The sequence below is a fragment of the Canis aureus genome, chromosome 36 (genome assembly GCF_053574225.1).
Source record: "Canis aureus isolate CA01 chromosome 36, VMU_Caureus_v.1.0, whole genome shotgun sequence".
In the NCBI taxonomy this organism is placed as follows: domain Eukaryota; kingdom Metazoa; phylum Chordata; class Mammalia; order Carnivora; family Canidae; genus Canis; species Canis aureus.
In genome coordinates this window covers 23,511,316-23,538,266 of record NC_135646.1, presented here as the reverse complement: position 1 = coordinate 23,538,266, position 26,951 = coordinate 23,511,316, and the positions used below count along the sequence as shown (strand labels likewise).

The following is a 26,951-nucleotide window of genomic DNA, read 5'->3' as shown; positions in this document are numbered from 1 at the left end:
GTGTTGTTATTATTGTACCTTCGAGGAACAACCAGAGCACCGGGACAAACAATATTTGGGACAAATGATATAGGGATATAGCATGTGGGCCAGTAGCTACACTTGACATTACCAAATGGAGGCTTGACGTCACCAGATGGACCCCTTGGTCTGGTACAGGCTAGTGGAAGCCCTCTGCAGCCCATGCTGGCGTGGCTTCCAGCTTTGTCCCTTTGCCTCACGCTTTTGTTGAGCTAGAGAATGGCAAACACTGCCTGGTGATGGTGCTGTTCTCTCACTCTGTCCTCCAAAGCTTTGGATCCCAGAATTATTAATAACTAAAAGGCTTTCCTCAAACTGGGGGAAGAAAGATAAAAGAAGTTCAGAAGGGAGCAGAGAAGATAGTAACAGTTTTTAGTAGCTTTCCCCTTTTTGTGTGGAATCCATGTGGTTATTGAATGTGTGTACAAATGCAATGTACTAGCAATAATATGATGGTAATAGTAGTAGTTATCACTTTTTGGACGCTTACTATGTGTCTGACACACATAGTAACTGTCTTAATTCATTATTGTAGTTGACTTCTTGAGTGCTCTATGAGATCAGCGCGCTGTTATTCTTACTGCAGCTTAGAGAGTTTAGTGTAGCAATTTAGCCACATTTATAGTTGGTGTGCTGCAAAGGTATTTTTTGAAAAGAAAAGAAAAGCATTTTCTTCTCCATTTTCTCTGCTTTGACCCAGGAGGCATGACGGGTACCTGTACACGAACTAGTGAGTATTGTTATGGAGAACGTAGACTTCCCGTGTTCATAGGGCACATGGGTCTGCCAAAGATTTCCCCGTTTGCTGCATTTTACATTTTGCTCAAAGATTCAAATTAGCAAACTTAAGTAGAATATCATTTCCTTAATAAGGTGCCCTAAAATATATTTGAACAAAAGACTGTATATAATACCTTAGTTGCTTTAGTAATGTAGTGTTAAATATATATTTTCCACTTTTTGTGATTGCATCATTGTTGAATTTTTTTAAAAATATTTTTTTAACAAAATAAATCAATATAGTATTTTGGGATTGGCTCATTTCCTGGGGTGCAGTTATCAGAATCTTTTGCGTAAATGAGTAATTATTTTAAAACAAACTTTTTTAGTATTTTCATTGGTTGTTTTTAAATTATGATGTCTGTTTAGAAATATCAGCAATATTAAAGGAAGGGGAAGTTTTATATTTATCAACTTTAAGGGTTAACCATCCAGCAGCATTTTTCTTTAGCTCTTCTTACACATCACTTTGGGCTTATATTATTGTTATTCATATCTATGTCTTATTTCCCCCCCGCCCCGAACTAGAAGCTCTTTGTATCCCATTTCATGGGCCCTCAATAATATTTGTATCACAAATGACTGAATATTTACTTGTTACTATTAAACTTGGTTCTCTTAATATGTTGAGTGACAATCAGAAACTGATGATAATTATTATATCAAATAATTTGAGAGCACAAATCCTATGGCATTGTTTTATAAGGATGGAACCTATAGATTTCAGTTATCTCTTATTCTTTGGGCATGTACATGAGTCCATAAAATTCAGTTGGAGGTGAAGCTTATTTCTGCATGTGTATTTAGAGAGACAAAATATTGATTCGTCCATGGAAAAAAAGAGAAAAGTTAATGACTAAAATTTCTTTGTGATCTCTATGACAGATTTATCACACATGTCTCCAAAAAACCTAATTATTTTCTAAGAACAAATCTGTGTGCTAACAGACTGTGAAAAACTATCACTTGCTTTTCTTTCCTTTTCTTTTTTTAAACCAAAAGCCAGAAGAAGTCAGCCTTTAAATATTTGGATATTTTTCTCTGAGATACGGCAGTACTAGGCAAACACACTGGCATTAACATTTCTAAAGCAGGCTCAAAATAAATGAGATTTAAAAAAAAAAAAAAAAAGCCAAACTCGACTCCTATGTGAATTGTCATTTTAATTAAAGCTTCTGTGTGTCATCAGTGACAAGAGATTGCCCCAGAAAGATAAAGTAAGACTGTGCCTGCCTTTGGCTTTCTTGATGGCAAGAGGAGTGTGAAAGAAACCAAATAGCCAGATAAATTTGCCATTACATTAAAGAAATAAGTTGCTAAGCATGAGGTGAACCACATTATTAATAGATTAACACCGTTTTCTTTAGATTATTACATTTCCTAATCTAACTTATGGGTGGATTTCTTGGTTTGGGGGTTTAAGCTAGTGTGTGCTAGACTCCTCTAACACAGGCTGTTTTATGGAGATAAAGGAATCTGGAAACAGAAATCACTTTTCTTTTGGCTTTTGATTTGAAATTTTATTTATTCACCTTAGTACAAGGTTGTGAGATCAAATACGAACATACTTGAAAGAACTTTGTAAAATGTAAACTATTACTTGTTATTATCTTAATTATTATATCTGTACAACAAAGTAAAATGCCTGTTTATTTTAACCCCTCCTTCTAACCCACATTGCTCTACTAGGAAATAGGGAATTTTCTTTGGGGAGTCAGTTTAAAAGCTAAGAACTGGGACTTGAGGTTTGCTGCTAAAGAGTCTTAGCCCCAAATTTTACAAAATCAAATAAATACAGGGTGAGTGACATCATTCCTCTCAGCTTTTGGGCTAAGTTGAAAATGTGTTTTATTATAGACTAGGTAAAATTTAACTCTTGTTAGTGGAGAAGAGAAGAATAATTTTAGCAATGAGCAGAGCACCTGGGTGGCTCAGCTGATTAACCATTTGCCTTCAGCTCAGGTCATGATCTCAGGGTCTTGGGATAGAAACCTAGAGTCAGGCTCTGTGCTCAATGGGGAGCCTGCTTCTCCCTCTCCCTCTGTCTCTTCCCCATTCCTCGTGCTTTGTCTCCATCTCTCTCTCTCTCTCTCTCAAATAAATAAATGAAATCTTAAAAAAAAAAAAAGCGTTGAAGACAAACCTATAATCTGAACCTCAGAGATAAAATGTAATCAGAGAGGCACTGAAGACTATTGGGTGCACTTAGCACATAAAAATACCAGGAGCAGCATTAGCATCTTTTGAGGCCTTATCTTAATTAAACCTGAAATGACTTTGGTGGCTGCCAGTTCTCCCCATAAAGGCTCATATCCCCTGCTACAGGGAGAGCCACACTTTCCAAAGAATTGCCCCTTCACCAGAGGGAACCTAGTCAGTGGGGTCTGGCTTCAAGCTTGCTCTGCGTGAGAGCACCATGAAGATGGAGATTCAGAGACAGCAGGTGTTCTTAAGTGAGACACATTGTACGGATACTCTTTTCTCATAGGAGCCACCACAATGTAAACCCTTTGAGGATGGCATCTGAGTTGCTGTATTCCCATCATGCGTTCCCACATTTCTCATATTCACAACCTACATGCGGTTGCATGAATGAGTACTGTTATCCCCACACTGCTAGAACCTAGAACTCTCTATCCAATGTCATCTTGCTTATTTTTGTGCAACACTGGAAATCACTCCTTTCCTCTGTGATACTTTCCTTTTTTTGCTGATTCTCCTTTTACATGGTGTATTGCTACTTCTTTCTGTGTCCTAGTCCCAACTGCCTCATGCTAGCTATTTCCTATGATTCTGTTCCAGCCCTCTTCTCTAGAATCTGTCTATGCATTACATCACCTAGGAGTCCCCCTACTGCCCTGACCCCCCAATAACACTTGTGTGTGTGTGTGTGTGTGTGTGTTGCATACTTCTGTGAAATGTTTGCAAGTTACAGACTTAATGGCCCTTTATACCTCAGTGTATATTTCTAAAACCAGAGACATTATTTTACATAACAATGATCAGAATCAGAAATTAACATTAATAAAACTACTAACTAACCTATAGACTTCATTCAAATTTTGTCAGTTGTCCCACTAATGGCCTTCATACCAAAAGGAAAAAAAAAAAAAACCCCGCAACAAATCTTGTGGTCTAGGAATTCAGTCCAGGATCACAAGTTGTTGTGCTCTCATTTTTTTTGTATTTTTTCTCTTTTAATTTGGAGCAGTTATTCAGTATTTCTTTGTTTTTCATGACCTTGACATTTTTGAAGTGCACAGGCCAGTTATTTTGGGTTTGTCTGATGTTTCCTAATGATTAGATTTAGATTATATATTTTTGGCAGGAATATCACAGAAATGATGTGCTCTTTTTAATGTCTTCTCTCAGGGGCACATGATATCTACTTGTGACATTGTTTGTGGTCACTTAGTTAATGTGGTGTCTGTCATATATCTGTGCTATAGCATTATTCTTTTCCTTTTAAAATTAATAACTAAGTTATGGGGAGATACTTTGAAACTATGAGAATAAATATGTATTATGGATAATGAGGGTCAGGTTTCTTGTTGTTGGAAAAGGGAATTACAAATATGGAAAGGTAGAAGTCTAGAATGAACCCATGTGATGTTGGATTGGATTAGAGGTAATGGTATGAACTCTTGGTTTTATATCTATATAGATATGTCTGTCAATCCATCCATTCATCCATTCATCCTCCTAGATCTATCCTCTGAGAGATAGGGAGGCAATAGTAGCTCAGTAACAATGGGCACAACTAGTACTGTATTTTGTTTTCCAAATACCATTCTTCAATAAAAATGGACCAAAAAAAGAACAAGATAAGCCTAGCACAGCTTGTTTTACCAGAAAGTAAGGAAGTGAGCAAAGAATGATGAAGGCATGTCAAAAGGCCAAAGAGTCAGCTTGAAGGGCTAACTCCCACTGAATGTAAAAATAAATGATAGTAAACAGAGAGAATAAAAAAAAAAAAAAAAAAAAAAAGAATTTATGAGTCCATACCTAAGCAAACAAATAAATGAGAAAGGAAAGTTATTCCTTATAATAGAATTCCAACAAGTAAATGTAGAAGGAATGATTGTGTGAAAAATCACCATTTGTCAGCTACCATAGTAATTCATTGAGATAAGAATCATCAATGGATTCTTCCCACTTTTAATAATGTTAGGTATGCTCTTCCTGACTCCTCCCCACCCATTTAGCCCTCGTATTCAGCATACAATTATATCAAACCTGTTCTTAAGCTGGCCTTCCCTCTGCCTATCCTGCCATGGGCCCGAATATCTAAGACCAAAAATACCCTGCTTTCCCACTATTGATTAATAACTTATCCCATTCTTTAGGCTTTCCAAGAAAACATTTAGCTCTTATTATATCAGTCCATATCAGGATGAGAGCTAGAGAAATTCCCTGAAACATCTTCCCCTGAAAACTAATGCAGGTGCATTTTAAACACGCTATTGGTAAAATCCAGATAGGTAGGAGAGGGCTACCTGTCTGGAAAGCAGCTAAAAGGGAATCTGTTGCGGGCAAATAAAACTTTTTGGGTCTAATCCTATATCATAGGATAGATTGGTAGGCAATTTCTTTGGCCTTGGAGAAAGGTGTTGAGAATTGACCTAAGTTGATGGTCATTCACAGCCTAAGGTTTTTAAAAATTTTGTTTTGTTTTTCTTTTTCCTTTTTTCCCGTTGGTTCATTAATTCAGAAGAGATTTGAGATTATTATTATCTATTCCTGCAAATTTGGCTATCATATATAATAAAAGTAAGTCTCAGACTAAATACTGCTGCAGAGAAACATTTACCAGCAAGCAAGCAAAAAGCAGTCTATATGGCTTGTTTTAGGACTTGTTAGTCATAGTTCCACTACTTTGCATAAAGCTCACTTCATGAAGATAGGGCAAGATTCAGAAGCTGAATTCTGTTACCCTTATCACAACTATTGGGCGACCTCAAATCTTTTTAAACCAACACATGGATATGGGGCCACTTAGAGATCAAGCCTCAGGTCCATCCTCATGGGAGAGAATTTCTCTGGGTCCTTATATTCTGTTCACACTAAAGTAGAGAGTGTCTCTAAAATACTTTTGCTACTCCACTATTCTTAACTATTTGATTTTGTTTATGAGAGTCTGTTTCTAGATTCTAAAAATTAATAAGCCATTAGTTTCACCAAGTAAAATATATTGCTAACATTCATTACACTGATGATCAAAGTCTTAGGTGTTAATATAGACAATAGGAGTAATTATACTGTAATAAAAATATAGATAATAAAAGTTCTTATAATAGTTGCTTCTGGGAGTGTTGCCTTTCTGATTAGATATGGGCTGAATGTGGAATCTTGCTTAGAGCAACCTACTACTGCAGAGTAAAAACTTGAACTAAGTACCATGCACCCAATATCACACTGCTCACGCTGAAATTTTAAAAATAAATTACCCAAGTTGTAATAGAACTGGAGAAGGAGGAGATGGTCTAAGCACCACAGTGTACCTAGGAATCCTAGTCCCAAGAGGTTTCTGATGAAAACAAAGTCCTTAGTCAAATTGATCAAATGTTTTGGGAGAAACCTACATTCTGTAGCATCATCTTGGAAGTGCACATTAGCTGTTCAGAGGTCAATGTCCTGCAATAAAGGAACCTGCTTAGTTCTGTTTGATTCCGCATTTCCCAAACTTAGTTGACCACAGAGTCCTTTTGTTCCCTGCTCCCCTGAAATTAGTTTTCCATAGGACATACTTTAGAAAACACTGCTCTAGAGATTATAGAAGAAACTTTCTTAACCAACATCCACTCAACTGACATGCTCGTTCTAAAATTTGAGATTAGCAGTTTCCTCTCTAACATGCTCTCCCATCACTGGAGTTGTATGCTTACAAAGACTCAATTCATTTTTTTCCCCAAAACCTGTTTATTCCATTTGTACTTGTAATCACAATTACATAACTTAATTAAATATTACATAATCCTGTGACTTGTGAGTGTAAATATAAAGAGTTATTGTTTCTTCAAAAAATAAATCGAATACTTCAGAAAGACACAGTAAAGGGGAATTGCTGAAAGTTGTTAAATTACATGGTAGGAGGGCAACTAGCAAATTTAGGAAAAATAATAAAAAAGGATTTTTTAAGATTGCTTTGCAAGTATCTGTTGAATTACTGATGTGTTTTAAAGACACTGAAATGTATCATTATTCAAGAAATATTAAGTGGAGAACCCGAGTTAGTGGAACCATACTCAAAGCCTAACACTTAAATAAAATATCTAAGGTACATATGTACTGATTTTTATTGTTTCCTGTTTTTAATGAATTGTTTAAGTGACTAATTATAGGTCCTGTAGATGTCAGATAAAAGGGCTGTGTCCCAGAGAGAGAGAGCTGAAGAGGAGACTTCACAAAGAAAGTGTGTATATACTCTGTAGTATGTTTTTAAATGTTTGACACAGGGATCCCTGGGTGGTGCAGCGGTTTGGCGCCTGCCTTTGGCCCAGGGCGCGATCTTGGAGACCCGGGATCGAATTCCACGTTGGGCTCCGGTACATGGAGCCTGCTTCTCCCTCTGCCTATGTCTCTGCCTCTCTCTCTCTCTTTCTCTCTTTCTCTGTGACTATCATAAATAAATAATAAAAAAAAAAATTTAAATAAATAAATAAATAAATGTTTGACACAGATTTTGTTCATGTTTCTCAAGCCAGGCTCAGTTGTCTTTGGAACTTATGCCACTCTTTATCTGCTGTCTTTGTTTTTTGTTTTTGCTTTTGTTTTGGCTTTATTATAAGTCTATGGGATTGCTTAGTATCCATAACACTGTTTATAAATGAGGGTTAAAATTTTAATTTCTCTCTGGGAGTTAGCCATACGTATACACATGTGCATCATTTTGAATTCTGTCCTCTGCTTTTGGTTTTGTGCCTGGGAAAAAATTTTATTTATTCCTAGAATATTTTTCAGTATGATTTTATAGTAAAAGTTCTTGAAAGAATGTGCAGTAAATTACATTTGCTTTCTATCTGGGTTCTCTTAGGCTTGGTCCCATGGCAGCCTATAATTTAAAGTTAGGGTTGTGTTGCTATCTAAGAACTTTTAGAATCTGTACTCATATATGCTATGTAAACAAAACAATTATTCTATTGTGGACCAATTTTTTCTTTTGAAATGCATAATAAAACAATCATTTTTCAGGTTTAATTAGGACTGTGTTTATGTAAAAATCTGTAGTTTATAAAAGCAATGAAGCTAAAATGAAATGGGGAAAAATAAAGAGAATGTTGCCTGACTCTTCTAAAGTACAAAAAGGGAGGGGGATTCAGATGAATTTGGAATTCACTCAATTTTTTAATCTTTTTTTTTCCCCACAAAACACCAGACACAGAGCCATAAAATAGTAATTTGTCAAACTACCTATTAAGCTGGTATTTGAATATGAAAGGAATATTTCTACCCAGTATAATATTGCTTTTTTGAAACATTAAAAGCCCTTATATATTAGGGTGGTAATTGAATGAGTGCTTAAAAAAAAAAAAAACTCTGTGTACTTCATTATGATACATTTCTTGTACATTTTTAAGGTGGTAACCATGTCAGGATGTAGAGGGATCAAATTGAGGTGTAAAGCCATAGATTTTCACCCTGAAGAAGAGTTGTAGTTGGCATGAATGTAATTGTTTTAGATTCAACATGGAAAAATTGTTCTAAACTTTAGTGATCTACATGCTCATATTTTATGCTGAGCAGCATGAATTATTTGCTATCAATGCCTATAGACATTTTAGAAGCCTTGTTGATGTTTTGTTGAAATCTTGTAGTTAGTGATATAATTTTCTATTAAACCTTTTGTGGGATTGATACATAATGACTACTCAGCATTTGTGTATTATTGTAACAATGGAATCTTTTATTTCTCATCTACCTCCATCTACTGTTTTATTTTGTAGGGAGAGATGACTTATATTTTTGTGCTATTGTAATTGAATTCTTGAACCTCCTTCTTGGGGGGTTTTCATGTTTCTGATCCTTTTTGTCATGGTTACCTGATTATTTTTTTGCTTCTTTGGGGTCACAATAGGATCACAATAATACTTTCAGAAACTTGGGGGGCTATTATTATGTTAGGAAGGTAGACATTTTAAATGTTAAATCATATCACTCGTTCAGTAAACATTTATGAGACAAACAACTGGTAAGAACTAGAGATACTAAGATAAATGAAAACATTTTCTGAATGTTTATTTTCTCAATACTCCTTTTTCAATTGTTACTTCCTAGAAGATGTATAGTGAGTACTATATAAAAATAAAATGGAAATAGAGATTGGAGGTTGTTTGCTAGGATGGGCAAACATACCTTTTGATCTACATGAAAAACATAGGCGTGATGTTGAGAATGGAGTTAAGGAAAGAGATTGGACATTGTATCCTAAAGAGTGCTCTAAGAGTAATATTTTCAGTAATATTTCTTTTAGGTGTACTTTAAAAAAATCATTTTTGTAATAGAAGTCGCAAAACATGCTTATGTTCTCAGCATAGAGAGCTAATTAGGAGTATTGGGGAAAATATAAGCAAAACAGGATAGAATTTTTATCGGGTGAGCATTTACTTGTTTGAAAACCTGGCTTTTGGGCTTCATGTTTTGGACAATCAGCATAGTAGTCCTTTTCAGTGATTATTTCACAGGAAGTAGTATTTGCAGCTTTTGCTCTCTTGAGAATGCAACTGTAATACTCTCACATGATGTTGAGAGCAATGAAGGTAGGGAAAGGAAGGCTCTTTTCACCTTTGCTCCAGAGTCTATCACTGGGTCTTCCTTGGCCTAGTAGAGACAGAGGGGAAACAGAGAAGAACCTAGTGCCCAGCAATGATGCAGTGCGTCCAGACTATTCCTGCCTGGTGGTGGGGGGTAGGGGGTGGGAGGTGGAATTTCACTTTCTGGCAAGGACCCAAGGAGATTTGTGAGCCTTCCTATGAATTGCTTTCTTTTCCCAACTTCTGAAAGAATATCTTCATTCAGGCTAAGAGAAATGATGCAAATGTCACACATCTTTCTATTCTGCAGGCTCCACGATGAGTGAAATGTGGTAAAGCTGCTGGTTTTCTAGTTGGAGGGAACATTTTAGGTTATCTGCTCAGTAAACAGGATAAGGAGAGGACAACAAGCAAATTAGAAGGACTATTTAAAAACCTAGTTGGTAGGGAGGTGGGGGATTTGTGTCTCTTGCATAAGTTGTGCCTGATTTGAAATCTTACTACACAACCAAAGCGGCTCTGTGGCTGGCCGCAGTGTTAGGTGGAGATCTTTTAATCCCCACACAGATCAGCATCTCTCTAAAATAAATCACTTGACTTTTTTCTGCCTAACTTTGCAGGGGATGCCTTAGAAGACTAACTCTCAGATTTGAAATGTCTGTGGACAGCTTCTCTCTCTACTTGACAATTTTGAATTTTACTTAGCTGAGCTGGTCTTTTTTAGTTTTCTCAGAGGAAATGGATTATATTTTGCTACTGAAGTGCAAATATAATCATTGTTATTTTTTTGTCTTGTGGAGTATATTTTGACTGAAATAAGTAGATAATGTACTGTTTTCAAAGTGCCAACCATAGTGGTTTTTTTTAACATTAAGTAATTCATGTATTGTTCTTTCTACGCAATTATAATTTTTTTAAGCCACTCAGTAATTTACTAAGTACATACATTTTCAGCACTATGCAAGGAACTGGGGCATACAAAAGAAATCTGAGGCACAATTCATATCGTCAGGTAGGTTATACTATTTGTAGAGAAATGAAACAAAGCCAGAGGAAACAACATTAAATGTTTAACTGTGTAGTACTCTCTATAGGAACCACGTGAAATAAAAAATGAATATAGATGAACAAATGAATGAATTGAAAAAGTGTTCATTCAAGGAAGAAATCACTTCTTCCTTGACGCAATGTAGACTCAATGTGTCATAGAGTAGATGGGATATGAGCAGAACCGCAACTGATGAATAGGATTTGACAGGTAGGGAGAAGTGGAGGAAAAGATGTTCCAGGTAACGAGAGCAAAAGTCAGAAGATGGAGGTGAGCATGGCATGGTATATGTTTGGGGCAATGAGACTGGCTCAGTCTCAGGATGACTAGAGGACAAGATTGTATGTAGGAGGAATAAAAAAAATAGAGTGTCTCCCCTTATTTCTTGATGAACCTGAATTTTATGTCTACCCCCAAGCAATGAAACATGATTGCTCTAATCCACTCAAGACAACTCTATTCCTTACTTTCCCATCCTCCTTTACAGATAGGAAAGCTCTGTGACCTTATTCTGGCCAAGCTGAAGAATGCTGATGGTATTTCTGGAAATGTTTTTGCTCTCTTGGTAAAATGTTGGAACTCTCTTTTCCCCTCTTCCTATACCTGAATGAAGATGCAGAGCCTAGAGTCATGCAGCAACTCTGGGTACTGTGAGGAAGGGGCTAAGATATTGCCTCTGACACTGCTGAACTGCTATAGCCTTACTAACAGTTCTCTACTTCTGGACTTCCTGTTATGTGAGGAAAACCAATGTCTGTTTATATAAAACCCTCTAAGTCATGGGTTTTTAAAATTATTTGCGGTGTTTTACTATTACTTTAAGAAGGTTAATCTGTAATAGTGTGTAAGGTGAATTGGAAGGGGGTAAGAACTGAGGTTGTTATCATAGCACTATGGGTCTTAGGTAGAGAGGTTTTGGATAAGACTCATGGAAAGGGGAGTAGGAAAGAGGCAGACATCTCAGAGAAGAAGCAAAAAGATTCAGCACAGATTCAATGAAGGAGATAAGAAGCCACATAACTTTGAAGTTTCTAAACAGGAAGATAAGTGGGATGGCCATATAGCTTTAGGGATAGGCAAATGATGATAAAGATAAATTCTCTTTTAAGGCATGTTGAGTTTTAGATAATGATGGAACATCCAAGTAGAAGTGTTCTATAACTATTTAGAAATAGAGCATTTGAATTCAGGTGAGTCTGTAGAGTGCCTGTGACCTTGGGCATGGACAGAGACAAAAGCATTAAATGATGCCTCCAATTGTGAGTTGAGAGGAAGAAAAGTTAGCTGTATAAAAATGGAGACAGAGAGAGGAGATAACACAGGGTTAGAAGATTGAACAGGGTGCAGTGTCATCATAGCAAAGGGTACTTAGTGGGCACCAATGAATGCATATTGCAGAGATGAATGAAGTTGCCATCAGTATCCAATGCCCTAGAGAGGTCAAGGAAGATGAGGTCTGAGGAGAGAAGTGAATCTAGTGAAAGTAAGACAACGATTTCGAAGATTTCCTAAAGAGGAGTTTCTAAAGACTTGAGAACCATATATCAACTGCATAGTTCTGCAAAGAATATGGGGAAGGAAGAGACTAGAAGCTGAAGGTGGTAGAAAAAGATCATCTATGAAGGATTTGGGAATTGAGAAGGGCTGGTACTTGCAGGGGTAGAAGCCTTAGCAAAAGATGATTTTAAAAGGAGTGAAAACCAAGAGGGAAGAAGTTAGTGGAAAGGTCCAAACACACAGCAAAGGTAAGGGCCATAGTTGGTACTGGAGAGAGATTTTAGTTTCAGGGAGGTTCACACTCTCTTCTGAAGTTGGAGGCAAGGACAACAAGGGATCTGTGGAAACTAGTAAATGGAAACAAATACACTTGGGTGTATCTGTCTCCACAGGGTTGATGAAGTCAGGTCTTAGGAGCTGGGCTGGTGCAGGAACAAAGTGGTGGGAGGTCCTGGGAGAGGCCAAGTCTGGAGCACCTATTATGAGGACCTGTGTTAAAGAGGCATTCGTGCAAAGATCGATAGGCCTAACCTAAGTGAGATGGCAACAGTCTGGCAAGGGCAAGGCTGCATCATTTTGGGTCTCTGTCTGCCTCAAGCAAGACCATAGCAGAGAACTGGGAGCCCAGGAAGAGGTCCAGCATCCGGTGAGGGAGTAGTGAAGAGGAGGGAATCGAGGGAATCCAGAACGGTGTTTCTGGGGAAGGAGGACAGTGAGAACTCTAGTGTGTCAGGAAGAGGATCTCCAGAGGACAGAGAACAGATCTGAGGGGGAAGTGGCCGAGTAAGGGGGTGGCCTGAGAAGAGTAAATGCAGATCTCAGACTGGGAGCAGGACCTTGAAATGGTGAGACCCAGGCATTGCCTTTTAGTAGTTGGACACTCGTTACACTGGTAACGCCTGTGATTTTTTTACAAGTAGAGATTTAATTCTTCCTCTAATTTTTTTTTTTGAGAAAACGCTTAAGCAAAATTATATGGCATTTATTAAAAAATATACCAGTGTACTACTGACTTAGAAATACAGTTTGTGCTGAGTGTAAGTTAGGCACAAATCTATGGGCTTTATGTCACTTTGGTGAGACTTCCCAAATATGAAAAAAAAGTTATCTATGTTCTAATTCTGGCAATATTTTACCCATCCACATACTCAATGGTACTCCTGCTGGACTCAGCCTTGGATTTCCAACAGTGTTTGTTGAGAAACCTGCCATCCATTCACAGCAGCTTCTACTAATCTCTGTGAAGCACTATTTTGAAATGTCTTAAAAAAAAGAAGTATTCTACTTTAATAAAATGGCAGATGGTGTGTTGCATGATTTCCTAACCGGTGTTACTTCTACACTGTAATTGAACTATATAAAGAACTTTGCTCTCAACTCAGGAGGAATCCTGTGAAACTTGAGTTTTTGTTAACTTATAAAAGGATCACTTCTGTATGTTGGGATTGATTTTCATATATGTGTTTTATAGCATTAGTTTTATTATACAGAAACTGCACATAAATCATAAGAGATCAAAGTGATAGATACAAACTGTGAGGGCTATTGTAGGTCTTTATATTCTTATTTTCTTCTGATTTTTAAAAGTGCAGCATTATCATGGTAGAAAAATTTTAAAATAGAGAAAAGGCAAAAGGAAGTAAAAATTGCTCCAACTTCTGGGAGGTAACCACTATTAGCTTATTTTTCAGGGGTGGGAGGTTGCACCATTCCCCCCCCCCCACCCCCCAGCTCTGAAACTGGGATTGTATGAAACATAATTTTGTTTCCTACTCCAGGAGGCCAATTCACTTCTATTTTAGTTTCATTTTCTGAAAACTCTCAGGTCAGCGAGAAAAGGTGTTAGAAGGAAGTAGCATGCAACAGAAGAGTTAGCAGAAGGCATAATTTCTGTGGGAGATAGAGAGGCTGACTAATTTGTGACCTCCACTAATTTTCTATTCAGAAAAATGTGGTTGCAGTGTGTAAAGTCTTCATTGCCCCTAATCTTTAGAAGATAATGATTTAACCCTATTATGATTCACACTGTATTCTTTTCAGAATTAACTCTAAGTATAGAAAAAAAATCTTAGTTTTCTACTTCAATTATAATTATTTACTTACAGCTCAAAATGGATGAATTAATTCTGGGTGATAAGTCCTTCTTTGTTGTCAGGTTATTTTCCTTTTAATATTATATGTAGCTTTTGTATTATGTTTTCTAATGGAAATCAAATGTTCATTAGAGTGAATCAACTAACTATTCAAGTCAGGTTTGCTTTAATCTTCCAGTGTTTATTTGGTTTTATTTAATATTATAGTTTTATGAGGGTTATAAATCATAGGAATATAGAGAATATGAAACATACTGCATTCTTTTAGACAGAAAGTTAAACTGTAATTTGGATATACTATCCTAATTTTACTACATAGGACATTTTTACTGTTACTTTAACTGTGGAAATATTTGGTGTGTCAGTTCATCTTGCTTTATAGAATTTTCATTTTGAAGTGGACATTGAAAAGGAATAGTTTGCATTAATTTATATTTAATATAAGCACTTGAGAAGTAACCAAAAGTAGGAGAGAAGGGAGATGGAAATGCATTCTGGAGTAATGAAATTATAATTACCAGAAATCTTTGGTCAACCAAAGATTCAAATGTTAATCTTTAATAAATAGACATTAAAAAAAAGACATTTATATAGGAATTGATTTCTTTGGACTCAGATGAAACATAAACACAATTGAAAGATGTTAATTATAGTACATAATCACCTATTTGAGTTTAGCTATTATTATTTCTGTAATAAAAAACCCAGGAATAAGGTGGGATACAAGGGGGCACAAAAATCTTGGACGTGAGCCCTACTAGGGGACAAATGTATCACTTAATTTCCCAGAGATCTTCATCAAGGTGTATATATCTTATCATTTTCAATTTCAATTTAGTGACCAGTCCAAAATTTCTTGTTGGGTTGACTTTGAATTACAGGAGTGACTGGTGGAGTGTTAGTATATCATTTGTCTCTTTTGGTGCTGTCATAGTTTAAGTTTGAGATCAGCAAACTATGGCCTGCAGGCCTAGTCCAGCCTGCCTTTTGTTTTTGTAAATAAAGTTTAATTGGAACACAGCCACACTCATTTGTTTATGTATTATTCATACTGCAATGGCAGAGTTAAGTAGTTTCAACAAAATCTATAAGGACCACAAAGCTGGAAATATTGACTATCTAGTATTTTACTGAAAATGTTTGCCAGCTCCTAGTTTTTTTTTTTTTTTTTTTTTTTTAAGATTTTATTTATTTATTCATGAGAGACACACGGAGAGAGAGGCCGAGACACAGGCAGAGGGAGAAGCAGGCCCCATGCAGGGAGCCCGACATGAGACTCCATCCCAGGGCTCCAGGATCACGCCCTGGGCTGAAGGCGGCGCTAAACCACTGAGCCACTGGGGCTGCCCACCAACTCCTAGTTTAAGTCAAACTTTTCCGTTCTGGTATTCTTCATACCTGATATCATACTATTGTTTACAAGTCAATATGGACTAAATTACCAAGATGCTAAGGAAAATCAGAAAAGAAGCAAAAAGCCTATTGCCTGCCTTGGAGAACTTTTCAGACAAGACACATAAGAAATAACCAGAGAAAAATATGACACTTTATAATCAAGGGCTAAATTGTGTAACAGTAGCAAAAAACCCCCTCCTACATTCTACAGCCTAAATATATGTGCATTGAAAGTCATTTCAATCTGGATCGATCAGAGCCAGAGTTCTCAAAATTATGTGAGCACGCTAATATATGAGGGCATTTTTTGACTTCATGACTTAGAAATGGGAGCACTAACTTTTTGCCACACAGTTATATGGTTGGATGTAGGTTAATCAGAGTTCTAAAAGAGTCTGCAGCTTTTCTAGAAATTGCAGGGTCTGGAAGGATGACGTACGAATCTTCAGTATAGGCTAGGACAGAGGTATTTACTCCAGGATAGTTCTGTGATCAGTGTTGAGAGATGCTCTCACGAGGGGCAGAACATAATGTTTACAAGGATCTAGGTAGAGGGTCACCTGGGTGGCTCAGTGGTTGAGCGTCTGCCTTCAGCTTGGGTCATGATCCTGGGGTCCTGGGATGGAGTCCCCATAAGAGTTCCCCGCAGGGAGCCTGCTTCTCCCTTTGCCTGTGTCTCTGCCTCTCTTTCTCTGTGTGTCTCTCATGAATAAATAAATAAAATCTTTTTTTTTTTAAAAGACATAGGTACAAAGGCTCAGGATCAAAATACAGCAGGTTTGCATCTTCAAGGTTTAAATGGAGCTGAGAGAAATAACCTGACACACAAATAAACCTAAGTTGGGGCACCAGAAGTGATTATAAATTGGTGTGAACTTACATAGTCGCATGAGCAACACAAGATGATATATTTATAATTTGTTTCATTTATTTTTAGTTTTGTACTTTGACTCTCTTGCACTGTAATAAAGTAGGTCCCAGTTTTAAACAGTGAAGCATTTCTGTTCAATACTGAAATGGCTATTACAGGAGGTTAAAGTCAGTGAGAAAGATACCCACTCACCTTGTATAACTCCTCCATGGGAATGTTAGCAGATTGAGAACTTTCTGTGGTAGAACCATTTTGTCACACTATGCCAAATATAAAATGCCATAAAAATAAAAAAGAAAGGAGAGATCAAGCTAGGAAAAATGTGATGGAAAATATTGGGTTGATCTGTTTTGGAGAAAAGTATGAATTTGGTTTGAGAGAGAAATAGGACGATAACTCTGGGATTTGAATGAGCATGGCTTGTGTGGAAGAAGAGCTTGGATGGGGTGAATGGTTTATGCCTTGAGTTAGACTAGTGGAGTAGCAAGAAGGCTGGGAAGAGGTGGGGTGGGTGGTAGATCATACAGGAACTAAGGTGCCATTTTGCTCAGCCCGGTTTCTGTGATTCCACTGTAATATGGGGTTGAGTGTTTAATGCTCAGAAGCATCACTTGAAGTCTAGCAAGAAGGTCAAATGGTGTGAGCAGGTCTATCTGGTTTGGGGATCACTGGGATTGTTTTGTTGGCCCCGGGTTGTAACTGATGGCAAATCACATTCCTACAGAGGAGGAACATCAGTGACTAAACTACGACAGCATAAACTCTCAGGTAGCTCCTGTAGCTCCTGGTCCTCTGCTCTAAACTTTTTCCAGAAGAATATAGAATGTAAATAATAAATAAATAAAATTGCTTCCTGCTTTTATTTCACTGTAGATGTCGTTGGGAATCTCTCCTTTTGAGAGCAATCATAGAGGAAAAGAAAACAAAACAAAGATAGGACCCTTTCCCTCATTTTCTCAAGTGGACTTTGCTGATGAGTGTTGCCTTTTTAATGAGGAGCAAGCTTTTCAAAGTAGTTTAACCATAAATTCTCCTAACGGGGAGGGGTGCTGTCCAGCATCCCAGGGCATGGCGGTGGAGTTGGCTGAGGCTACAGAAGCAGCAGGTGCTTACTGGTCCAGAAATGCCCCGCTCATTAGGCCTGCTGTAAATCACAGCATCTTTCACGCCTTTTGAGTGAAACTTGGCACCTCCAGTTTACTACTCTGTGGTGGTCACACCATCCCTGACTGCAAAAATATTAATAGATGGCACTTTCCACTGAACAATGAAATTGGGCATGCCCGTGTCAGTAATGATGGATTGGGAGCCTGAAAGATTCTGCAGAGAGGAGAGAAAGAGGACGCCAAGGAAGCTGTCTTTTTGTAAGTAAAGATCGGTAAATAGAAAGAGTTGATGGGCTCATCTATCACCCACAGTGTCACTGTATCCTGGAAGAACGTGTATGAAAGCCTGGGTTTCAAGGGCTGGTTAGGGAGGGCAAGGATTGAGGTTTGTGACTTGTAAGTTGGCCTCCCGTCGTGTTAAGTCTGATGTGGAAAAGGTTCTGGCTCCCAATGGCCTGGTTGAGCTGTGGAAATAACTCCCGCTTAATATCCCGGGCCTCTGTCTGCCAATGCTTGTTTGTTTTCCTTCCTTTTTCTTCATGGTTGTTATTGTATGTAGACAATGGTAGATGAGATTTGAGACTTAGGGAAAGAGACCTTATAAAAAAAAAAAAAAGAAAGAAAGAAGAAAGAAAGAAAGAAAGAAAGAAGAAAGAAAGAAAGAAAGAAAGAAAGAAAGAAAGAAAGAAAGAAAGAAAGAAAGAAAAAGTAACTCTTTTGAGGTCCAATAGCATGACTAATACTAAAGACCCTTTCTCCCTCCTGCATCCCTGGGAGGTGGTGGGTTGTGGGGAGTAAATGGCAAAGAAGAACAAGAAAAGGAAAGGAAATGTGTTTTCTATGTGACTGTATAAAATTAAGATCTAATAAAGGTATCATTTTGGGAACCTTTGGAGTGATAAAAAGAAGAGAATAAAACACTTAATAGAACTCTTTCTGTTTAAAGCTGAATTTATATTTATTTATTTAGATAGTTATCTATTTATTTGCCACCTTTATTGGATATGCCTTATTCCTATTATGCCTATGGGCTGTTTTACAAGCAAGGAGAAAAGGGCCACTTAAACTATTGCATTAAAACTGAATTTTAAAAGATTGTTTTGTCTGATGTGTGCCATGAGAAGAAATGTAAGTCTCAAAGCATTCCTTTGATTTCAGTGATGGTATTTAAGACTTATATATGCCTGGGATGCCTGGGTAGCTCAGCGGTTGAGTGTCTGCCTTTGGCCCAGGGCATGATCCTGGAGTCCTGGGATCGAGTCCCACATCGGGCTCCCTGCATGGAGCCTGCTTCTCCCTCTGCCTGTGTCTTTGCCTCTCTCTGTGTGTCTCTCATGAATAAATAAATAAAATTCTTAAAAAAAAAAGACTTACATATACCAAATATTATTCACCTGCCCAGTTTGACTGCTATGAAATGATCTGGAACTAAAAGTTCTTCTCTTTATCTTTTTCCCCTAAAGAGCCTGTCTTCTTAAACCATTTTGCTCTCATTCACCTCTTCTTCCCTAATTCTTCCTTTATTTTCTGTCATATGCTAACAACATCTGGAAACTCTCTCTTAAGAGGTTCCTATGATCCTAGATTATGCAGTTTGTTACCCAGTCAACACCTTTGTGAGCTATTTTTGATTTTCTGAAATTGGTTTTCTTCAAATAGTTCTATATGAAAGCACTACACAATATAATTATTTGAAGGGGGAAGTTTTAACATGGTACAACCACAATGCACAGTGGAAATTAAGCTGAATGAGTGCTATATCTTTCAAGTTCAAATTGCTAGATTTTTCTGGCTTGAACACAAAATGAAATAAAATTGAAGGATCAGGGATGACAAGAAAACTACGAGGAGAACAAAGTCATTGGGAAGGGCACTGAAATATGGATAACAAGAGGAACAGAGTGGTCTTCACATTGATGGAAAGGAAAGGCATTCCATGTATAATATGGAAATCTTATACATACAGCAGATTTTTAAAATATTTTAAGTTTTGCAATAATTTTATTTTTTATTTTATTTTGTTTTTTTTTGCAATAATTGTAGATGAATAGAAAACTTGCAAAGATAGTATAGATAGTTGTATACCCTTTACCCAGCCTTCCCTGATGTTAACATCTTAACATTTGTATTTTTAATGGTTATGATAGACATGAGTCTATGGTTTATTGATGTCATTATTTTCTTATATTATTAGGAAAAAATTAGAAATACTGAATTTTCTACTCAAAACTTCATATTTTTGTTTATGCTTTAAGACTGAATAATAGCTTCTGGGGCTCCTGAGGCTCACGGGGGTGGTCTGTGAGACTTTGGGAGGGAGAATTATCTTTTTCACTCCATGACAAATCTGCCCCAGGCTTTCCACAAGAGTGAAGTGGGTGAGCTTTGTTTTAGGCCCCTCATCCCTCTGTTTTATACCTCTTCCTTTTGTTAATGGTAGAGCTCTTCCTCAGTTCCATAGTTTAACAGAGGCTCTCTGGATCCTTCGAAGGCTCAGCGGTTTAGCGCCTACCTTCCGCCCAGGGCATGATCCTGGGTTCCCGGGATCAAATCCCACATCGGGCTCCCTGCATGGAGCCTGTTTCTCCCTCTGCCTGTGTCTCTGCCTCTCTCTCTCTCTCTCATGAATAAATAAAATCTTTAAGACAAAAAGTTAAAAAAAAAAAAACAGAGGCTCAACATCTCTTCTTTCTCCATTGTCAAAATCTGCGCTTAGGAAGGACTCCCAACTGCATTCATATCAAGACAAATTAACAAAATAAAACAAAACACAATAAAATGTGGTAACAGCTTAAAGAGACTATCCTTCCTCAGGGTTATTTACATCTTAGCAGGAATGCCAAGTTTTATGCCCAAGCTTCCCAAATTTCTGTATGTTGCCATGACATCAAGTACTTGAAAGTTGCTTCTACTGGAACATTTTTTTGGGGAAAATTTCATTTTTATATTAAAATGCACATGAGGGATGCCTGGGTGGCTCAGTGGTTGAGTGTTTGCTTTTGGCTCAGGGGATGATCCCAGAGTACCCCGGATCGAGTCCCACATCAGGCTCCCCACAGGGAGTCCGCTTTTCCCTCTGCCTGTGTCTCTGCCTCTCTGTGTCTCTCATGAATAAATAAATAAAATCTTTAAAAAAATTTTTAAAATGCACATGAAATTATGGTAGAGTATAGTAGACTGCATAATTCATGCAGTTTTTAAAGTAAAATTTGTCTTCAAGTGGGACTCTGGTAGCTTCTAAGAGTGTATAGACCCTAGAGGTAATTCACTCTGCCTTGAATTAACTCTATTGGGTTGAAAAGAAAAATTGAAAAAGCTACTGCCTTATACTAACTGATCTAAACTTTGGAAGGGAAATTTAGCACCAACCAGTACAGGTTCCCCAGACTCTTATAATTCATCTTTCCTTTTGATGAACATTTGAAGAAGATATACACATACTCGGAGTCTGATTAACCCTCTCTTACTGGATATCCTTGAATGTGTATATTTCTGCATTTGATAAACATTTTTAGACAAACAAACAGATGAAAAGTTGGAGTATTATTTTGCAGTATGAGGCCTTTCATGTGTCTCCTGAAATCCCACCCTGGAAGCGCTCACTTATTCCAGGAAAACCAAGCACTACTAATCAATCCCTCTGGGCCTTGGCCTGCAGGGGAGAAGGGATTGGCCAGTGCACAAAATGACTTATGGTGTTGGGGGCCTCTCAGTAAGATGCAGTACCTCACTCTTCATTCCTAGCATGGGGAAGATGGGTACCTTGATATGACGGTTGTAGTGTCTATTTATTATTTAGAAGTAATCAAATAGTGTATCCCATTTTATGGTATGTATGTTATAGCTGAGAACAGCCAGCAAGAGAAGGCAGCAAAAAAAGGATGGGGAAGAAAAAGGAGTTTAGTGTTGGAGAGATCAAGGCTCAAAACTTGGCCATACCTTTGGACCCCAGGTGTGGTGGCACTTATCCTCATTCATTTCTACACTATGGAAAATGAAGAGTATGTCCTCCGCTCATGAGCTGGTGGTCTTGGCCTCTTTGTTATCAGAGTTATTCCTTATTTTCCATTCCTCTACTCTTCATAGCAGAAACTTCGTTCCCTGCAGGCTGATTTCTCAGCTCAGATTCCAGCCAGGGTGAGGCACTGGTGAGAGATGAGGGTGTTGCATCTGTGTTTGCCTCATAGCTCCAGCTTCTGCAGGACAGGCGCATTGTGTTTCTAGCTTCTTCCATGACTTTGGCCCTTGGTGCTGGGAGCACGACTTCCTGCTTTTGTCTTTCCAGCCAGGAGTTTGCTAATTTCTCCCTGGGTTGCCTCCTTGTTCACTCTTGGCTTCTCAGTTCTGGCATTTGTGTATCCAGTTCTTTGTATTAAATTCCCTCTTCGGAAACATTTAATGCTTTCTATTTACCTCATTAGATGGACCCTTACTGATACAGCCAGTTGCAGCAATCTCTGAGCTGAGGGGAGCTTGGGCTGGTTGTGATAGCAATAGAAGGCAAGGAGAGATGTGCCAAAGGGGGAAGGACAAAGCAGTGACCGACTGGTTAAGAGAGGTGAAGTTCAGGAGAAATCAGGCAGTTCAGGTAATGGTGACTGCCACTGATGGAGCTAGGCCGTTGGAGAGGGAGCTCCTTGTGGATCGAAGCTATGGGTTTGGTATAGAGCACATTAGAGAAGAAACTTCATTGTGTCACTGTCTCTGCACTCTGCCTGTCGCCCGTAACGGGGCTGCAGCTGCAGGAGGATTATATGGACTTGTCTTTCTCTTTTGGGAAAGAGTAAAGGGAGAAGTTGAGAGGGAAGAGAGAACTGTTTGTGGCCCAAAAGGGAATGCCCTCTGGCACCTTGCTGAGCCTAGACTGTAGCTCTCCACCATCAGGACTCCAGGCCCACCCCTGTAAGCTTTTCAGGGAGTAGAGCAGGAGGTTGGGTGCTCAGAACCCATTTTCTGCTGGTGGGGCAGCAGTTCTTCCCCAAAGGGACCTGAGATGAGCAGGCTTTTCCTCTTGCCAGTGCAGCATTTGCAAGAGGAGTACTGTGGGAGGAGATAAAAATTGACTTCCAAATGGCCTGCGGAAATCAGGAGACATTTTTGGGACCAGCTTTTAGGTCCAAACGCAACAATCTAAACAACAGATACTTGAGTTGTGATTTCCCTGTGGGTTAAGATAGTTCATAGTGGGGACAGTCAGCATTGCTGCAGCAGGCTGGAATCCACTTCCTCACTGTGCTAGGGCATTATGGAAAAGGATCTCTGAGGAAGAGAACTGAGTTCGCATCTTCACGAACAATGTCTAGATATATTAAGAAATGACCTCAGATAAAAAAAAAACAAACATAAAATCATTCTGGCAAATCAGAAAGAGCACATTACGTGGCATTCATGATGTGTTTTATATGTGCATGGGGAAGAAAAGGGTCTAATAAATGAAGACAAACAGGAAGCCTTTCCCAAACTCTCTTCCCAGATACTTTTCAGTCACGTTGCCCAGGTCGAAGGTTCTGGGAAGAAACAGCTAGTACTCTGACCTGCCTTTTGCAAATATAACGTTTCCTGTTTTGTAGGAACTTGGGGCTGAAAAATGCATAAACCAATTGATTTAAACTCAAACTCACAATAGGCACAAACCTCAAGAACTACTGGTTGAAACTTGTGTGTGTGTGTGTGTGTGTGTGAGAGAGAGAGATAGAGAGAGGGAAAGAGAGACAGAGAGGGGGATAGGGATTCCAGATGTCCTTGGACTATCACATTATATCTAAATTTCAGGTAATCTTCAATTAATTGAATAATTGATTTAATTAAATATTAAATGCATCAGTATTTTATATTTTCCCAAACTAACCTTTTATTGTCTATGGTCTTTTTTTAAATTCTGAGTGAATTCTGGTTTGGCTGAAGAGAACCATTTATGTTATGTCCTTTAGAATATGATGAGGTGAAGCATGGCTCTCCTTGGATTGATGTTCACATTAATAAAGCCTTTTATTCACAACAACTTAACATAAAATTAAAATCAACTGCTGACCTCAGGGAGTAAGAAGATTTTTTTTCTGATAAGGATTGTAGAGCCACCTTTACATTTCTTCCTTTCCTTTTTAATAAATGATGAAAGCTGCGGTGTTGTCCTCAAATCACATTTATTTATAGTGATAAGGATGAAGCTAATCCCTGTTTCATCACTCTGATCAGCAGTCACACAAACACAATGGAACCTGACATGCTGGCAGCCTCTGCTTGTTACAGCTTTCCAACCAACCTCCAAGCTCATGGCTGGAAGTCAAATGGGGTAGGCTGGTTCCAAGTAAGAAAGAAAAATAATTGGCTTTGGAGATAAAAGGATTATTAAAATTTCTGTATGAAATTTCTACCACCTCTGGGTTTCCGATGGAATGGGAGTGATACTAGGATGCTTCGGTTTCAATTTTGAAATTAAAAGCAATCAAAGAAATGGAGAAAATTATTACGGGCAACAACAACTACTTCAATAACGCTTCCTTGTCTTCATGCTGTTTACCCCATTATTAATGACCTACTAATTAAAAAACAAAATAACTAGAAAAAATTTAGTAACAAAGTTTTTCATCAGGTAAGTTTATTGGCTAAACAATTTATTCCTATTCTTACGATATCAAGCTGTTTCCCCACCCAAAGGGGACTGGTGAGTTGTTTTAAATTGCTGTAGACATCAGGGGAAAAGCATAATGCCTTGTTTGAAACATCAGTGAGGACAAAGGCAACTTTTCTGGCCATCTGGTCTTTAGAAACAAACACTCTGCAGTCCAACAGACTCAAGCTGAACTGTTCAATGATCTCTTCTTTGATCTACGCTTGAATGTCAAGTCATCTTTGCCATGTGATCTTGGGCAGGTTGCTTCATCTTGCTAAGCCTCAGTTTCTCCATCTGCAAAACAGGGATAATGAAACTACTGTGAAGACCTATCTCGAGGGAAAAATAAGGAAATGCAAGTGAAGAGCTTCCATAATAGGGAGCCTTGCACATAGTAAGATTCAAACCATAGTAGTTGTTTTTGTTTGTTTTTAAAAATTAATACTATTTGCTTTTGTGACTATTAGCATTTGACAGTCTGCTTATTGTGTTACTAAAGTTTGCCTTTGTAGAGCCATCCCTGCATGATGGTTGAGATCTGACAGATTGGATAGAATTGTGGAAGTGTTGGGGGTTGCTGACTTTCATTTGGGCCCTTGGGTATCACATTGGGCACCTCTCTAGCTTTAGCAGCAATGGCAAAAAATAAATTCCATTTCAATCAATGCTACTCACAATCCTTGATTTGGGCTTTTTGAATAAAAATAGGATTTTATGCTTGAGGATATAACACCCTTAGAGCTGCTGAGTGAGACTGCACCTGGCTTGTGTGGGTGCTGTGGTGAAAATCCTGGGGGGCTTTGCCTTTCATTATATTTTTAATAAAACTTAGCAAGCAGCAGAATTAAACTTGTGAATCATCTTAACAACTACTTTTCTTAATGGAGATGAGCCTCTTTATCTTGTAGTAGTTAATACTTTGTGGTTCTAAGTTAGGATCCTGGATGTGATTGTATTCCTCTCAAATATTATTAAGAACTCATCTTACAATGGAAAGGCTTGTAACAGGAGCAGTCAGGGGAACAAGGCATTCCAGGCTTTTGGTGGCATTGAGTTGAAGGAAGGGATGAGCTGGTTGGGATGTGGGCTAGGATGTGGTCCCTAGTGTGGGTTCAGGTAGAGAGGAAACTGTCCCTTTTTTACTGTGTACTAGAGCTTTGCCTATATTTTTTCTTGTAGTCTTCCCAGTGCTCTTTGAGGCAGGTATTATCATGCCCATTTCATAAGCTCAGAAAGATGATTTGTCCATGATCACATAATGAAAAGCAGTATTAAAAAGGAAAATACCAGTTTTGGTTACACAGCATATTCTGTGAAAACCTATGAAGGTGTATATTTGTAATTTGTGTACTTTTTTGCATATATGCCACATATGTTTCAATAAAAAGTTACTTATTGAAACAAATAGGTTTGCCTGGCTCAAATTCTCTGCTCTTTTCTCTCTATTGTGCTGTTTCCAAAGAAGCATATGATGGATGGAACCCCAAGGAATTTCCTCCATCAGTTACAGCTGGTTGTAGCCAGAAATAGTGCTGGCCTTATTAACTAGAACTGGCCTTGAAAGATTTGGATATTTCCAAGGAAAGATACACTCGGAGGAGGGCAGTTTCCTAAAACTGAGGCTGCATATATGTTAGACTTAGAATGTTGAATGATGCTCTTGAAAATGCACCGAGCTTGTTGTAGAGTCGTTCATAATAGTGAGAAATGAGGGGGAAAAAAGTCCGTGAAATTTCCATCAAACAGGAATTCAATAAATAAATACTATGTGGTCTTAAAAACCGCATATTTTGAATGATGCTTATGGTGTGTGTTGGAGTGAAAAATAGTTATGAAACATTCATATATATTAGGATGGCCTTTTTGTAACTTTTTTGTTCGTGTGTGTGTGTATATATATAAATAAGTGTCTGGAAAGTTGTTTGCTAAAATACCAATAGTATCTCTGCATTTTGTATTATTTGTCAAATTTTACTTTCCTTTTTATATCTTTCTATATTGTTTTTCTACAATTCTATAAACAGAAAATTTGTTTTAATTTTTAATAAAATAATACTTTAAGCAAAGACTGCATCTGAATTAAGCATATCCCTTCTCAAGTTGTCTACTGTGAAGGAGGAAACACTCAGTTTACTATATGAGTTCTGACACATTAAAACAATATTATATTGCCTTATAATCAAACCAGAGAAGAGCATTTCTAGGAGTAAAAAGAGCCATTTTGTAAGATCAAACACATGCAATTACCAGACTGCTCGGCTTGTTTAAGCTTTTAAAAATATAAAAAATAATAAACTATTTTAATTATATTTTATATAAACAGGATGTTTTACCTCCGTCTACCAGAAATTATGAAAAATAGTTGTTTTACCTACTAAATATATGTCTTCTATGGCTCAGTTTTAAAAATTCTCCATTCTCTTTAGATTTTAGTGCAATGGTCAAAACAGGATTGCTTTGTTTTGTTTTATCCCATTTTATTTCATTCTAGTGACTTTCTTCCTTCAATTAGGCCATCTAAAGACAAAATTGAAATCATAAAGATTACATATTCATGCAAAAAAAATAATAGAGTAAGATAGGACTTTCGTTTTTGTCTTTTTCTTAAAAAGTTTCAAGAAACTAGCACAAGAGAACCCTAAGTACATGTCCCTATGACTGTCCTTAAATATATGGAAGATCATTACCTATAAACCCCAACACAAACTGAGATCTGGCCCAGTTCAGATAATTACTACCCTCTGAACAATTAGCAGTCTTGACAACATTCTCTCCTT

The 26,951-nt window shown here is 37.7% G+C and overlaps 1 protein-coding gene and 1 long non-coding RNA gene across 3 annotated transcripts in view; one reads left to right on the top strand and one right to left on the bottom strand.

Moving 5' to 3' along the window:
- PLCL1 (phospholipase C like 1 (inactive)) overlaps positions 1-26,951 on the top strand; it is a 326,629-nt gene that overhangs the window by 196,713 nt on the left and 102,965 nt on the right. The window lies entirely within an intron of this gene.
- Positions 24,143-26,951, bottom strand: part of LOC144306227 (uncharacterized) — a 50,242-nt gene continuing 47,433 nt past the window's right edge. For both annotated transcript variants that reach the window (XR_013373248.1, XR_013373247.1), the window contains exons 4-5: positions 26,546-26,691; positions 24,143-24,468 (exon numbers count right to left, since the gene is read on the bottom strand). This is a non-coding gene — a long non-coding RNA (uncharacterized LOC144306227). The remainder of the gene's footprint in view (positions 24,469-26,545; positions 26,692-26,951) is intronic.